We start from the raw sequence: 15,635 nt of genomic DNA, 5'->3' as shown, positions 1-15,635 counted from the left end.
CCCGAGCGCCTGCAGGGAGCAGCGCGTACTCACCTGCTGGGCAGCCGGCGCATGTGCAGACCGGGGCCGGCGGCCGGGTGAGTGACGTCTCTGCGAGCCCCGCACAAAAATAGGACATGCCGCGGTTTGTTTGCCGCGCGAGATTTCGCGTGGCCAAACCGTGGCCGTCTGCATAGGAGTGCGTATTGTAATGCACTCCTATGCAGGCTTTCAGTGGCGGAAATACCGCGGGAAATACCGCCGCGGGATTTCCGCCCGTCTGCAGGCGGACTTAGTTTTAATTTTTTTGTTTGTGGCTCAGGGTAGGCTTTATTTTTATTCTAGATAGAGATGGACAGATCATGAAATTGTAGTTATTATTATAAGGATGCTGGTAGGTTGTCTCAAGTATCTGGAGCCAAGTTGACTGCAGTACATCCCACAGTTGCTAGAGGGTGCATGGGTGAGGCTCCATATAGCAAACACGATGATCACTATGGTCCTACAGATGTTCAGTTGGGTTCAAGTCTGGAGAATTATGGGGCCAAGGAAGTACTTGGAAGTCTTGGGCATGTTCTTCCAACCACTGTCGGGACATTTTTAGCATTGTGACATCGGATAGTCTTGCTGGAAGATCCCATGTGCTCCAGGGGAGACAAAAAGCATGTATAGGTATATGTGATCTGCAAGGATGGATTCATAACCATATCGGTTCAGAGTGCTTTCTATATGGATGAGTGGACCCAGTTAATGCTAGGAAAAACTTCCCCAGACCATAACTCCAGCTTGTGTTCTTCCAGCAATGGTTGCAGGGTCCATTTGTTCAATAGAGCAGAAAATTTGACTCATTGGAGAAGGCAACCCATTGACAATCAGCTATGGTCCAATTCTGATACTGCCATGCAAATTGAAGCCCTTTATTCCAATGCACCCAAGTTAGCATAGGGTTGGTGACAATCTATCTGTTTCAGAGCCCCATATGCAGAAAAAATACCACGTAGACCCCACTGATCAATACTTTTGGCAATTCTCAATGACATGTCAAAAGTTTTCTGAAAGTGCAGGTACTCTTTAAGCTAACTGGCTTATAGTTACTGGCTTCTTCTCTGCTACCTTTTTTTGGAGTGGTAGAACACTGTCCATTCCCCAATCATCAGGAACCTCACCAGTTATAATTGACTGGTTAAGTAAGTTAAAGGTCCAGCGATCACAGATTGGAGTTTTTTAATATCTCTTTTGGGTGAATGCAATCTGGATGATTTGCCTTATGTAATGTTTAACTCTCAAGTTCACCGACAACACCCTCCAATAACAGTGGACCTGAGCCCTTATAACTAAAGGTAATCCCATGCCCAAACACACTGAAAGCCACCTTCCAAAAATACTGAACAAATGTAGCTATTCAAATGGCCTGCCTTATCCCCATCAGTATAGGGGTTTGTTTCCCCTATTTCTACTTTTTTCTTATGCAACAGTTTTCCTTCTTTCTCGTAAGAGGGTTTTATCCCTCCTCTTAACAGATTTTTCTCCTTTGCTTTATCAGCATTAATGTTTTTGCTTCCTTTTGTTGAATTTTTTTGAACTCCCTTCTAGCTACAACTTCCAGTTTCTTTATAGCTCTTAGAGGCAGAATTTGTTTCTTTTACGAAGCATAACCAAAAACTGAGACGTGAACATAGCCTAAAAAACCTTTTAGGTAACATAAGATAACTATACAGCAAACCTAAATATACATACATGTGACCAGATATTTTAAGGACTACTTTGGCAAAAACACATTTTTCCATCCCTGTCCCCCACACATGACTGTCACGCTCTGGATGTCTTTTCTGTGTATTGGAGGTACTTCTTTGCAATGCAGCTTCATTTTTGATGCTTATCCGCCACAATCTTGACGTTGAAAATTTTGTTAGCTAGAGGCTGTATCATTTCTGCCTGCTGGGTGGACAGTTTAATCATCACTTCCTTCCATATCCACCTAAATAAGCTCCAGACCATAAGTATACATTCAACGGCTGTATGAATTTCGCATTAGTGGCCTTTTTAATGACTTTACAAACAATATGGTATTTCAAGGAATGGCAAGTCCATATTTATGTCTGTTTGTTCTTTAGTTCCAGATTGAAGTGATTTGTTATTAACGAGACATTAAATAAAAAGCTTGTTGATTTCACAAAAGCCTTAAATCAGGAGTACTTTACAGCCGCTAACGAGAGAAAGATCTGCCAAATCTGTAATTATATCAAAAAGTTTCAAGTGCTAACTCTTGGGGAAGGAGCATCGAAACCGTGGCCAAACAGTTCCCACTGTCTAAAATGTTTAGTGTTCGTACAAGAAAATAAAAGGATTATATTAGTATCAGACAAGAGTTCCAACTTGTGACCTTCTTCCTCCCAGCTAACTAACACAAATTCCCCTCTGGCCCATTCACTCTGCAGTTGGAGAAACCACTGCTGTGATGAAAGATTCTCATACTGGTTATTACCGAGGATTAGAGGCCAGTAGGGGCGGTTATTGCACAAAGGCCACATTTCAGCCATGCCACGCTTGTCAGAATGTTACTGTGTTTTGCTGTATTTCCAAAACAAGAGAGGCACGCTAGGCTACAATTATGTAAATATACAGTCTTCATAATGTGTAATCATTTTTAGCCTATGTCAAAATATATTCTCTTCTTGTCAGCATTACCCTAACCAGCTGGGGAATGGCTTCCATCTAGTTATTATCATACAACAATCCGAAGCTCTCCTAGTCTTTTATTACCAGTTTGCCTTTTTTAATGTATTTTGTTCATTACTAGTGATGAGCCAGCATACTCGCTAAGGGCAATTGCTCAAGCGAGCATTGCCCTTAGCGAGTACCTGCCCGCTCGGGAGAAAAGGTTCGGCTGCCGGCGGCGGTCTGGGAGGAACGGAGGGGAGATCGCTCTCTCCCCCCCCCCCCCCCCACTTTCCCTGCTCACTGCCGCAACTCACCTGTCAGCCGCGCCGGCAGCTGAACCTTTTCTCTCGAGCGGGCAGGTACTCGCTAAGGGCAATGCTCGCTCATCTCTATTCATTACTAATTAATTATAGAACACCAAAAACATACACAGAGCCCTACATGGTTTATAATTACATTTGTCCCTGTCTCCCAAATTCCCTTACTTTCTCAGGAATACCCACTTTGACCAACTTCCTAAGAAGACAATGGCAAATTTCCTAACACACTTCAAAAACGTGCAAAGTACACAATGATAGATGAACCTGTAGGGTGTATTCATGCGGGGTGGATTTTGGTGCAGAGCCACACCAAAGTGAGTGTCCATCTGCAAAATTTGCTGTCGATTTCGATGTAGATCCACAGCATATTGCACCCCTTCAATTGAAGGGGTGAAGTCTACTGCAGATGCGCGTCAAAATCCACACCAATTCCACTAAGTGTGAACTTATCCGGAAACTCTATTTAGATGTTGTTCTTGTTGGATTAAGAAGTAGAACTCCACAGATTTCATTTTCTGCAATAAGGATCATTTTAATTTAGGTCAGCCTGGGGTAGGGAAAAGTAGATTATTCTTTCCGGTCTATGGAAGAGAGTAGCTGTGAAAATGCATGGTCATTTGTTAGGTCTACACGCAGTCTTATTACAGATCTATGGTGAGCCCTCGGTTTTAAAGGGGTTACTTTATGGCTTCTTGTCTGAGAACGTTTTTTGTACGCAGGATACAAATAGAATAAAATGTCTCGAGCCTCAACACTCATAGGTTGGCTTTTGATCTTTTCTCCAAATATAACAGGAACAATGTATATGCTAGATATAATTGATGGATATGCACCTTGGTTTAGGCCTTTAATAAAGGGGATTTCTAGGGCTTTTCAAAAAAATGGCCAAGGGCAGGGAATGAAATAAAATATGCAGTACTCACCCATTAAATGTCCTGCTTCCCCTGCAATAGTTGCGTGCCTTTCATCATTCATGTGACCATAGCAGCCGGTCACTGGCTTTGGTGGTGATGCTGCTATATACAGCACATGACTACAGTGCCCAGTGATTGGCTACATCGGTCATGTGAATTATGAAGGGTATGTGACTGCTTCAGAAGTTTCTGGGACAGAAATAGTGGGAAAGTTAATGCACGAGTACTGCATTGTTATTCCATTCCTGCTCTTGGCCATTTCTCTGTTCAAAAAGTCTGGGGAATCCCGTTTAAAACCTGTTCCCATATTTATTTATTTTTTTACACCTCTTCATTGTGCTTGAAAAAATATAAAAATGACATACTCCCCTACTCATAGCTCCCATCCTGTCCAGCTGCTTTCAACTTTCTGTTGCAGTAGGGAGATTCGTTCATCCCCGCAGAGAGTCCCCTTATGACAGAACACCCTGGCGCTTCTGTCAGAGTGTTCATTAATGAGGGGACTCCCCGCGGGGATGAAGGAGATCGCAATGTTCTCACTATGTTTTCAATGGAGTCGGCGCTGCTGCCACCGGGCCCCATTGAAAACAAGGTCAAACCCCTGAATGAGGGAAGCCGCCGCTGCTGTCACAGCTGCAGTAGGGGATCGCAATCTTCTCCCATTGCTTTCATTCTCCCATTGCTGCTGCCTCATTGAAAGCAATAGAGCAATGGAACGAAGGGAACCCCCGCAGTGATGCGAGGCTGTTTTCACAGGAGAACTCCTCACATCCAGAGGTTTTTAGAAGGTTTGCGAGTGTGATTCACAGCCCGATATCTCTCTCGCCAGTATGCAGGAGCCCTTACTCCAATCTGGTAATGGGGGTGGGGGGGGGGATTTAAAATATATAGATAGATTTTTTTTTTCCCCCCTTCCTTTTAAGTAATGTATAACTCCATTTTCTCTTGGGTTCATTATGTAATTAAGTCAGGCGGTGGGGGAGGGGTTAATCATTAAAGACCCGCAATGGAAATTATCTTTCAGTTCAATCTGTATTTAAACTATACTTGCATCTTGTGAAGTATCATAGAGATGTATAGTTTAACACATAATTGAAATTTTATGAATCTAATTAAATGTGAGCTAATCACATAACGGAATGTTGACAAGCAAGAGGGACTCTTTCTCAATTAGCTTTGAATACCCTAATTGGGCATTTAAACTTTTTAAAAACTTTTGGCCTATCATACGTTTTGATTGGTGGGGGGGGGGGTTAGGTTTAGGTTGCTTGGACCCTTACAATCACTAAAATGAATGGACAGAAGAGTTCTCTGAGTTTAGAGTTGTAAAACCGGACAACCCCTTTAAGTAGTAATTGTTGTATCTATGTCGGATGTGCGCCAAGTGCCATGCTTGTGATGTATCAGGGAAAAAAATTGTAATCAATTTTTCATTATTTTGTAGACAAAGTCCAAACTTCACCTGAAGCAATTCAGCCGTTTTTCCCTCCTGGACACATACAAAATGCACAGTTTATACAGAAATTAACTTGTACTCTGTCAATGCTGGTTCACTGAATGAGACGTGCCACAGCAAACCCAAAGGGATCATTCTCATCATCTGCTTCATGGCAGCCAACTGGTGACCTACAAGGAGATGGAAACGAATGTAACCTCTGCGCAGACAAGACCCTCACTTCAGGACTTCTCTTTTTTCTGAACGTCCCAAAACTGAGGCAAACTGAGCCGCCATGCCTCAGACAATACTTTTAACCTTTTCTGTCATTGTTGCTGTTTTAATTAATATGTGATTCTTTTGTATTTTTACTTTTTTTGTTATTTTAAATGCTTTAAATTTCTTAAAGTCTGTGGATCTGCTGATGTACAGTGCCTTTGCTGCTATGGATCAAAATCAAAAGGACATTGTAGATAAATCTTATCGTATACGTAGAAAAGACTTAATTTCCTACTAGAAAAGAATCAATACTGAAAGTTGGACTGTTTTACTAAAGTTGCAAAATGTGGTAGCAAAAAAATGGTGTTTTATGTACACAGTGTTTGATGTCATTAACAGTTTCGTAATAATCTACAGTGTAGAAAGATTTTGATACTAAATTGTGTCATTGTACAGAATTATATGACATTGTTGACCATAAGTACATATATAATACTAGATTGTTTGTGCATTCAGACTTTTAAGCATTAAACTTAAGTAACTTCTATTTTTTTGGTGAGTGTTTGCTTAACAATAAGGATTCTGCATGTAACCTCCCCTCCGCTGGTTATTACAATGTGTCTTTTGGACATTTAACAGCATTGGAAGATTCTCCCATAAATCCTCTACTAATTGCACTTTTCTCCGTTTGACGTTATCTGGAACTTCTCCCGGGAAAATTTTGGTCTTAATTTTTTAATTGGGCTACATCATTAGAGTCCATCTGGACACTGCAAAACCCAATCATTCTAAATTGTTGAAGTAGCTTAAAACATTGTGTGACAGAAGGCATACGTCAACAAGAAACTGAATCCACTCGATTCATGTAATACAATTGTTGCCTTAGCCAAAATGCTGTTATCAAATTATGTAGATTTCTCCTTCATGCTAAAGTCTGTTACCTTTCACTGTGTAGAATTGTGGCCTCTGTTAAATGCGTACTAGACCAAAAATACAAAGCTGCTAAGAAAACTCTAATCATTTCTGAGGCTTCTAAAGGCTGGTTTAGACACAACGATTATCGCTCAAAAAATATGTTATACAGCCGAGCGCTCCGAGCGGAGGATGCAAAAGACAAGTGGGTTGGCCCTGCTTGTCCCCTGCTGGAGCGCCTGGCTGTTATACAGCTGAGTGCTCCAAGTGGGGGATGCAGAAGACAAGTGGGCTACTTGTCTTCTGCATCCAGCTGTTCTCTGCTCGGAGCGCTCCAAGCGGGGTATGGAGAACACCGCTGGACAGCTCTGTTCTTCAAACGCCGCCTGTCTTCAGGGAGCGGGATACAGCTGAAACAGTAGTATCAGCTGTATCCTGTGAATTCCTGAAAGATCAGCAATCAGCGACGGCCTAATGAAAACTGCACGATGTCAGTGCAGTTAGACACAACGATTATCGCTCAGAAGATGGCTGTGAGCGACTTTTGAGCGAAAATCGTTGTCTAAAAGGGCCTTTAGAGTTAGTGATGTTGGAGATAAAGTAGTAGACATTGCGGTCAATTCATACATGGCAGATATGTTGTAGAGATCCATGTGCCTGCTGCAGAACCCCCCCATTAAACATGAATGGAACTGATTTCAGTCACAGAACCTTCTACAGAAATTATTCTGCGTGAATATGCCCTTACACATAATAATCATATTGAAGAACGCTCGACCTGAAATTCATACCCTCAGGGTAAGCTGCCTGCAACTGCATAGCAAATTGAGCCATAGACATTATTGTTAATGATCCAAATATTACAAATTTGCTGTTTCTAATGTAGTAAAAAGAAAAGTTTTTAAATCTGCCCAGCAGAAAAATTTGTACTCTTAAATGATTTCACATTTCTTGGTTGTTGGTGGTAAACTTTAGTCATAGCGTTTGTCATCCAAAAAAAAATGTTGGGCAATACAACGGGTTATTGTATTATACTCCCCACAATACAAGCAGTTTTACTCTGGGAATAGTGTTAATATTGTAAGAAAAATCTATTTGTGTGTGGCTAACCCTATGCGCCACTCCTGGTTTTTGCTTAGAAATATTGAACAAAAGGGAGAGGGGAATTATGGGAACTATAGTTCTTTACATTGGAAAATGCCATCCACAAAAAGCCATGAAAGCATCAAAACAAAGGTGCTGAGCATGAGAAATTACGGCACCTGGTGGGCATTTGGCCACAGTTACTTTTCTATACATAGCCATGTAGGATGTGAACGCTGGACTGCGAAAAAAGCTGATGGGAGGATTAATGCTTTGAAGCTGTGGTGCTGGTGAAAGATGCTGCGTATACCCTGGACGGCGAGAGTAACAAACAGAGAAGTCCTGAATCGTATAAAACCCGATACATCACTGGAGGGCAAAATGACCGGACTCAAACTCGCGTATTTTGGCCATGTAATGCGAGCAGAGTCGCTAGAAAAATCTCTACAATGCTTTGACAGATCAGTGGCAAAAGAAGACCTGGCCGCCAAAGAACACGATGGCTGATACTGTCAGAGCTGATACTGGCATGGATATCACACAACTGAAAGAAGCAGTGCAAAACCGAAAGACGTGGAGGGAGCTCGCCTTTAGGGTCGCCGAGGGTCATGAGTGACTAAACCGCTAACAAAAATAACGTTTCCATATTTTTATAGGGTAGGAAAGTCACTAAGAAATAAATATACTATTTTAAGGCCAAAACATAGTAACATAGTGTGTAAGGCTAAAAAAAGACATGCCCATCTGTGTAAGCCTATTATCCCCCAATGATGCAGAGGAAGGCATAAAAGCCCTTGGGGTAGAAAAAAGTTAATTCCCAACTCCAATCTGGCAATCAGAATAATCCCTGGATCAACAACCCTTCTGAAGTAATCAGTGGCTATAACATGTAATATTATACTCAAGAAAGGCATCTAGTCCCCTCCTGAACGTTTTTAGTGCGTTTGCCACCATCACTATGTCCTCTGGCAGAGACTTGTATGTTCTTACTGCTCTTACAATAAAGAACCCTCTGCTATGTTGGAATAGAAAACTTCTGTCCTCCAGACACAAAGAATGCCCCCTTGTTGCAGTCACAATCCTTGATACAAATACAGTAGCTCCCTGATAATGCTTCCTATTGAAAGACAAGTTGAAAATTATTATACTATGGTAACTATTTCCCAGGTGCTTACACCCCTGTTATTCTATCAGGTCTGTTGGTTAACATTAAGTTCAAATGGACTTCCCTCTAGTTAGGTTCTGCACAAATTGGGAAAGTTGATTATCTTTAGTTACTGCCGAAACTCATTTCCTTTTATGAGATCCGCAGGTTTTCGGTTTCCCAGTTTATATCTGGATAGTGAAAGTCAGGATTTTATTATTTTTCCCTCCATGTATCTCTATCCATAGAGACTCCACATACAACTTCATGTAGAGTGGGCTTTAAACATGACTTTAAATAAAGATGACCCCCTCTGTCTTTCTGTTTTTTTGATTCCTAACTGCCCAGTCACAGCTTTCACCCACCAAGGTGTCTTATTCCTATTAGGTCATAGATTTCCTCACACATTATTGCTTCCAGTTTGTCAACCTTATTGGTCAGACTTCTAGCATTAGTCAATATTAGAGATGAGCGAGCATACTCGGAAAAGCACTACTCGCTCCAGTAATTTGCTTTATCCGAGTATCGCTGTGCTCGTCCCTGAAGATTCGGGTGCTGCTGCGGCTGACAGGTGAGTCGCAGGGGAGAGAGAGAGGGAGAGAAAGATCTTACTTCCGTTCCTCCCCGCTCTCCCCTGCAGCTCCCCGCTCAGTGTCGGCACCCGAATCTTCAGGGACGAGCACAGCGATACTCAGATAAAGCACATTACTCGAGCGAGTAGTGCTTTTCCGAGTACGCTCGCTCATCCCTAGTCAATATACAGTTTAGAACTATTGGTTGTTTTTTTTTTTTTTTTTTTAAAGCGTTTCCCTATTAACAGTCCTACCAATTCTAACTGCTCCATTTCCATTACTTGGTGTAGACCGTGATCTAGGACCATTTTCCCCTCTATCTCTCTGGTTGCCCTCCCCCTGAGTCACTATTTTAAATACTCATCCAACCTAGTCATCTTCTCCCCCAGCACAGCTGCACCCTCCCCAATGAGATGCAACCGATCCCTCCAGGAACCTAAATTCCTCCTTCCCACATTAACTCTTTAGTGACTTGTTTACCTCCCTAAACTTTCGCTGCCTTTCTAATGTGGCACATGGTACAGGTAGTATTTCATAAAATACTACGTTGGAGGTCCTTGCCCAAAGCTTACATTCTAGTTCCCTGAAATTGTTTTTAAGGAACCTCCACCTACCTCTAACTTTGTCATTGGTGCCAATGTGTACCATGCATGCTGGATCCTCACCAGCCCCTCCCAGTAATCTGTCAACCCATTCCGCGATGTGTCGAACTCGAGTGCTGGGAAGGTAACACACCATTCGATGATCCTGGTCTTTGTAGAAGATGGCTCTGTGTGTGGAGTCCCCACTACCAGAACTTGTCTAGCCTGTCCTGTGCTCCTATTCGCTTTTTAAGGTACATTTAGACTAATCGATTATCTTCATAAAATCGTTCAAATGAGCGAAACTGAACAATTATTGTTCAGTTTAAACTTTTTTGCCCCGTAGACCACTTGCCGACCTTTTTGTTTTCCATAGACCCCCTGCCTGCCTAATGCCGGCTGCACACGACCAGGTCAGATTCCGCATGCGGGAGCCCTCAGCGGAGTCCAACCCTGTGCCCAGCCAGCACCCGCACATACCTGTCATTTCATCTTCTTTTCTGTACTGCAGATGGTGCGCACGGCTCGCCGTCGGACATGGCACAGTAGTTTCTTTTTTTTTTTAACTCTGCTTTTCCCCTGACCTTTCCGCAAAGTCAATTGCAGAAAAACTGGGCGGCTTAAAAATAGAACATTTTTCCTCTGCGAGCAGAAAATTGCACTTGATTTCCGCTCGTGTGCAGGAAAAAGCATTTTTGTGAAAACTTTCACAAGAACATAGCGAACCACAAAGCAGATAGGTATTGTTCGCACAAAACCGCTTGGTTCTGGCGGATCACGTGAAAATGATGCGCAGTAGAAGCTTTATAGGTAAATTAGCTAATTCGCAGGTCTGTTTTGTCCATCGCCAGAGCCCAGAAAGTCTTGCGTGAACTCTACATAAACAATTTTATGAAATATCAAAAACATAAGCAATTTCTGTCTATTATAAGTATTAAGAACACCATCTGTGTAAGGTGTATTATGTCATTTATAGAACACCTAAATGTTGATGATGACCTGCCTAAATGGAGTCCGCTCACGTGGACCCCCATTTACATCTTGTGCACCCCCAATTTTTTTTCTTGCTTACATAGACCCCCAGCAAGTCAAAATCGAACCCCTGGGGTCCATATAGACCACTTTGGGAACCACTGGTTTAAACAAAAGCCAATTAATGAGAATCATGAGGTTTCCATATCAGCATTGGCTTGTTCACTAGTCTGGCAGTTTAAACACTTGTCGCTCAGTGTGTCACTTAGGAATATGAAATACGGAGCGATAAGTGAATTGTGCAGTCTAAACAAGCTGCCTGAGCGTGAAGACGAATCGTGAGATTGTCATTCTGTCTAGAAGGCCCTGACTGGAGTAGACATCCCCCTGGTGGTCAGAGGCCATCTCATGCTGCAGCAGTGCTAATTCTGTAATTTTCCTCATCTGCCACTTTGCAAACTTTTGGGTGTGCCAGTTCAGGACTAGCCTCCCTGAACCTCTTCCTTCTACGTCATCTTCTATCTGTCACCTGATCATCCCGCACTCCCATACTACTATCCATCCCCACATCTCACCCAGCGAGTGTCTGCTTAGTGAGCTGCAAACCCCTTTCTTGGTTGCCATTGGATCTCCGTGTTGCAAGCTACGCATTTAGATCCAGGATCTGGGCTTCCAAATGTGCAACTCACTCACATTCTATAAAGCAGTAGGCACCCTCAAACAGCTATTCAAGGACCACACACATGGTACAAGTTGTACACTAGACAGCATTGTCAATTGTGGAGCACATTCTAAATGGGTCATGGTACAAATAAAAATTAAGTAATCAAGTAATTGATACAAGTTAAAAAAGAACAGTAAATAGATATGTGACTCCCTTCTAAAATCCACAGATTTTAGCCACCCAATTTTTAAGTCAAACACACTTAAAATGACCACACTTGAAATGAAGCACACATTGCCATGCTCCAACAGTCAATTTGTTGTTTGGTTTATATAGCTATCAGCAGCAGTAACCTCTGCAATGAATCCTCTGTAAAATAATCTGCAAACCGAAGAAAATTAAACCACGTAGCACATTGTATCCAGAAACTTTATTTTTAAACTGCATGGGATGAAAGAAAAGGCAGATATTGAGGCCAAGACCACATGTTTAGGATCCTGTCAGGATTTAGATGCACATTCCTTGCCAAAGTCCTGACAGAATTGGCTGATATTTCATGTGGTAATGCAATTGATACTTATTTTTTTGAATACCTACATCGTCATAAGCAACACCCTGCAGATTTTAAAATCCACAACATATTCATTATTGCTGAGCATCTTACATTAAAAAGCTGAGGATTAGCTCAATTTAATGACAACGGGGCGAGTCCGTAATAGAAATCAGAATTTTGGCTTTGTATTTTTCCTGTGGATTTTCACCAAAGGAAGAAATAGATGGGATTTTTTCTGTATTTTTACTTATGCAACTAACTATTCCATTAGGCCTTAGTCACACGGGCGTTTTTTCGCGCGATTTGCGCATCGCATGTCGGATGCGCATGCGCAAATCGCGTGACCGGAGGCGAAAAATCGCGGGAAAAATCTGCACCTACCCGCGTTTATCGTCACTGCAAAACGCCCGTCTGACCGGAGAAAAATCGCCGTGCGCATCAAAATGCGCATGAAACTTCGTCTGACCAGCGAAAAAAATGATTTTGGTGCGCACAATAATCGCAAAACGCCGATAGCCGCGATTTGCGAATCGCCTTGTCCTATAATTTTTCGCAAAAGCGGACATGTGACCGATGCCATAGCGAACCATTGGTTCCATATATGCGCAAAACGCATGCGCATGCGCAAAACGCGCGAAAAAACGCTCGTGTGACTAAGGCCTTAGTCTTTGTTTCTCTGTTACCTGTTACCAATGGGGAAGCCCTAACTTGTAGAGCACTGTTAAGCCTCTGGTCATTAATATGAACCTTCTTTAGTACCTCCATGATAAGAACAAATGTGTGGTTTGAAGATCTGGAATAAGGATCCGAATGAGCTCCCCTCCAAAAAGAGAGAAACGACGAAGAAAACTGTCTGTTTAGTTCGACCTATGGGGAAGCTACCCTGTAAGTTAATGTACAGCCCGTTAAAGAGCCTTTGAAACATGACTAGCAATATTAGCGAACCAAAGACACGTCTCTATAGACAGTGCTGTTTTAGATTTCTTCCCCAGTCTCAAGTCACTTAGCCCCCATGCACTGCCGATTGTGGCTACTTTCACTCAAGAATTTTTTTGTTTTTGTTTTCAGAATTACATCAGTATTTCAGTGCATAATTATGGAGCCAATGTTACTTTATAGGGCTATTCACATGGACTTCTGAGATGTGTGTATTTATGCATGTGCTACTTTCATCTATCTTAGGGTGCCCACCCACTAGCGTTTTTTTACTGCGAAATTCGCAGCGTTTTTTTTTTTCTGCAGGGGTCTTTGGGCTATGAAACATGCAAAGCTAAAATCGCGATCGCGCAAAATCGCGATATCGCGGTAAATCGCGATTTTGCGCGATCGCGATTTTTACAATACAAGTCCCATAGACCCCCTGCAGAAAAAAAAAACCTGCGAATTTCGCAGTGAAAAAAAACGCCAGTGGGTGGGCGCCCTTAGGGTATGGAAAATAGCTGATGAATTCTATGGAGACAGTTTAAATGCAGTCCTTTATTATCTGCATGTCATCAGTACTACATTTCTTTCCTCCCAATAAGGCAACCTACCAGTGGTGGTTTCACACTTGGGTCGATTGGTTCTATTATCCTGCTCCATTTTGGAAACAGGAATGGGGAATTTTTGTGGCTGAACGGCTCAGTCTCAGGATGAAACAGAACAGCGCTGAATGGACCTCATTGACTATAATGGGGTTCGTTCATTTTCCGTTCAGCTGTTCGGCTTTTAGCCAGAAGAAGCACTGCATGCCGCGCTTTTTCTTTCTGTATTTTGTGCCAACTCTGCAACGGAGGTTTCAACGCAGATACGGAGCCACCCTTACACACTCCTAATACTGATGCAATGTGATGCATAATATCATAGACTCATAGAATGGTAGAGTTCGAAGAGACCTCCAGGGTCATCGGGTCCAACCCCCTGCTCAGTGCAGGATTTACTAAATCATCCCAGACGGATTTTTGTCCAGCCTTTGTTTGAAGACTTCCATTGAAGGAGAACTCACCACCTCCCGTGGTAACCTGTTCCACTCATTGATCACCCTCACTGTCAAAAGTTTTTTTCTAATATCTAGTCTTTCGTTGTGCAAATGAGACTAGGACTGAGCCCTTTGCACTGTGATGGCCTTCCAGATATTTGTAGACAGCTATTAAGTCTCTTCTCAACTTTCTTTTTTGCAAGCTAAATATTTCCAGATCTTTAATCAAAGACATGATTTGCAGACCACTCACCACCTTGGTAACTCTTCTCTGAACTTGCTTTAGTTTGTTTATTTTTTTTTTTTTAAAGTGGGGTGCCCAGAACTGGACACAGTATTCCAGATGAGGTTTGACTAAGGAAGAGTAGACGGTGATAATTACCTCACGTGATCTAGACTCTATGCTTTTCTTAATACATCCCAGAATTGTGTTTGCCTTTTTGGCTGCTGCATCGCATTGTTGACTCATGTTCAATCTATGATCTATTAGTATACCCAAATCTTCTTCACATGTGCTGCTTAGATCAATTCCTTCCATTCTGTATGTGCTTTCTTAATTTTTCTTGCCCAGATGTAGAACTTTGCATTTCTCCTTGTTAAATACCATTCTTTTAGTCACTGCCCACTGTGCAAGCTTTTCTAGATCTTTTTGAATACTCTCTCTTTCTCAGTGTTAGCTATTAGAGATGAGCGAGCGTACTCGACCACGCCCCTTTTTCGTCCGAGTACGGAAGTACTCGAAAATCGCGGTACTCGGGTGAAAAAGGGGCGTGGCCGAGTATGCTCGCTCATCTCGGGGGGCGCCGTGGGTGAGTGGGGGGTTGCAGCGGGGAGTGGGGGGGAGAGGGCTCCCCCCTGTTCCCCGCTGCTACCTCCCGCGCCGTCACGCCTCCCCCCGAATCTTTTCACCCGAGTACTGAAGTAATCGAAAATCGCGGTGCTCGATCGAGTAATTACTGGAAACGAGTACGTTCGCTCATCTCTATTAGCTATCCCTCCTAGCTTTGTGTCGTATAAAAATGTTGAACAACACTGGGCCTAGGACAGAGCCTTGTGGTACCCCACTTGATACATTCTTCCACTTGGATGTGCAGCCATTTATGACCACTCTTTGAGTACGATCACTCATCCAGTTGTAAATCCACCTAACAGTTGCCTTGTCAATCCCATATTTGGTCATTTTTTCAATAAGCATAGTATGAGATACTTTGTCAAATGCTTTACTAAGGTCAAGATAAACTATATCCACCGCATTTCCCTGATCAACCCAGTCAATGATTCTGTCATAGCAGGAAATTAGATTTGTCTTTCATGACTTGTTTGTTACAAACCCAAGCTGGCTCTGGTTAATTACTCTATTTCTATCCAAGTACTTGCATACATGCTGTTTAATAATATGTTCAAAGATCTTTCTTGGTATAGAAGTCAGGCTCACAGGCCTGTAGTTTCCTGGATCCACCCTCTTCCCTTTTTTGAAGATCGGTACAATATTTCCCCTTTTCCAATCTTCTGGTACTTCTCCTGTTCTCCAGGGATTTTCAAAGATTATGGCGAATGGTTCAGCAATTACCTCCACTGCTTCCTTTAGTATAGTAGGATGTAATTGATCTGGACCTTGGGACTTGAATTCATTTAAGTTAGCTATGTGTTCCCTCACCATCTTTCTGCT

General features: G+C 42.4%; 1 protein-coding gene across 6 annotated transcripts in view; it reads left to right on the top strand.

Moving 5' to 3' along the window:
* The window catches only part of LOC136628324 (transducin-like enhancer protein 4), a 139,856-nt gene extending 133,781 nt beyond the window's left edge, over positions 1-6,075 (top strand). For all 6 annotated transcript variants that reach the window (XM_066604140.1, XM_066604138.1, XM_066604139.1 and 3 more), the window contains one exon: positions 5,319-6,075. The gene's annotated coding sequence lies outside the window, so the exon portion shown is untranslated. The remainder of the gene's footprint in view (positions 1-5,318) is intronic.
* The last annotated feature ends 9,560 nt before the right edge of the window (positions 6,076-15,635 follow it).

Source organism: Eleutherodactylus coqui, chromosome 5 (genome assembly GCF_035609145.1).
Source record: "Eleutherodactylus coqui strain aEleCoq1 chromosome 5, aEleCoq1.hap1, whole genome shotgun sequence".
In the NCBI taxonomy this organism is placed as follows: Eukaryota; Metazoa; Chordata; class Amphibia; order Anura; family Eleutherodactylidae; genus Eleutherodactylus; species Eleutherodactylus coqui.
The sequence above is the reverse complement of the archived record's forward strand: the minus strand, read 5'-3'. Positions and strand labels throughout refer to the sequence as shown.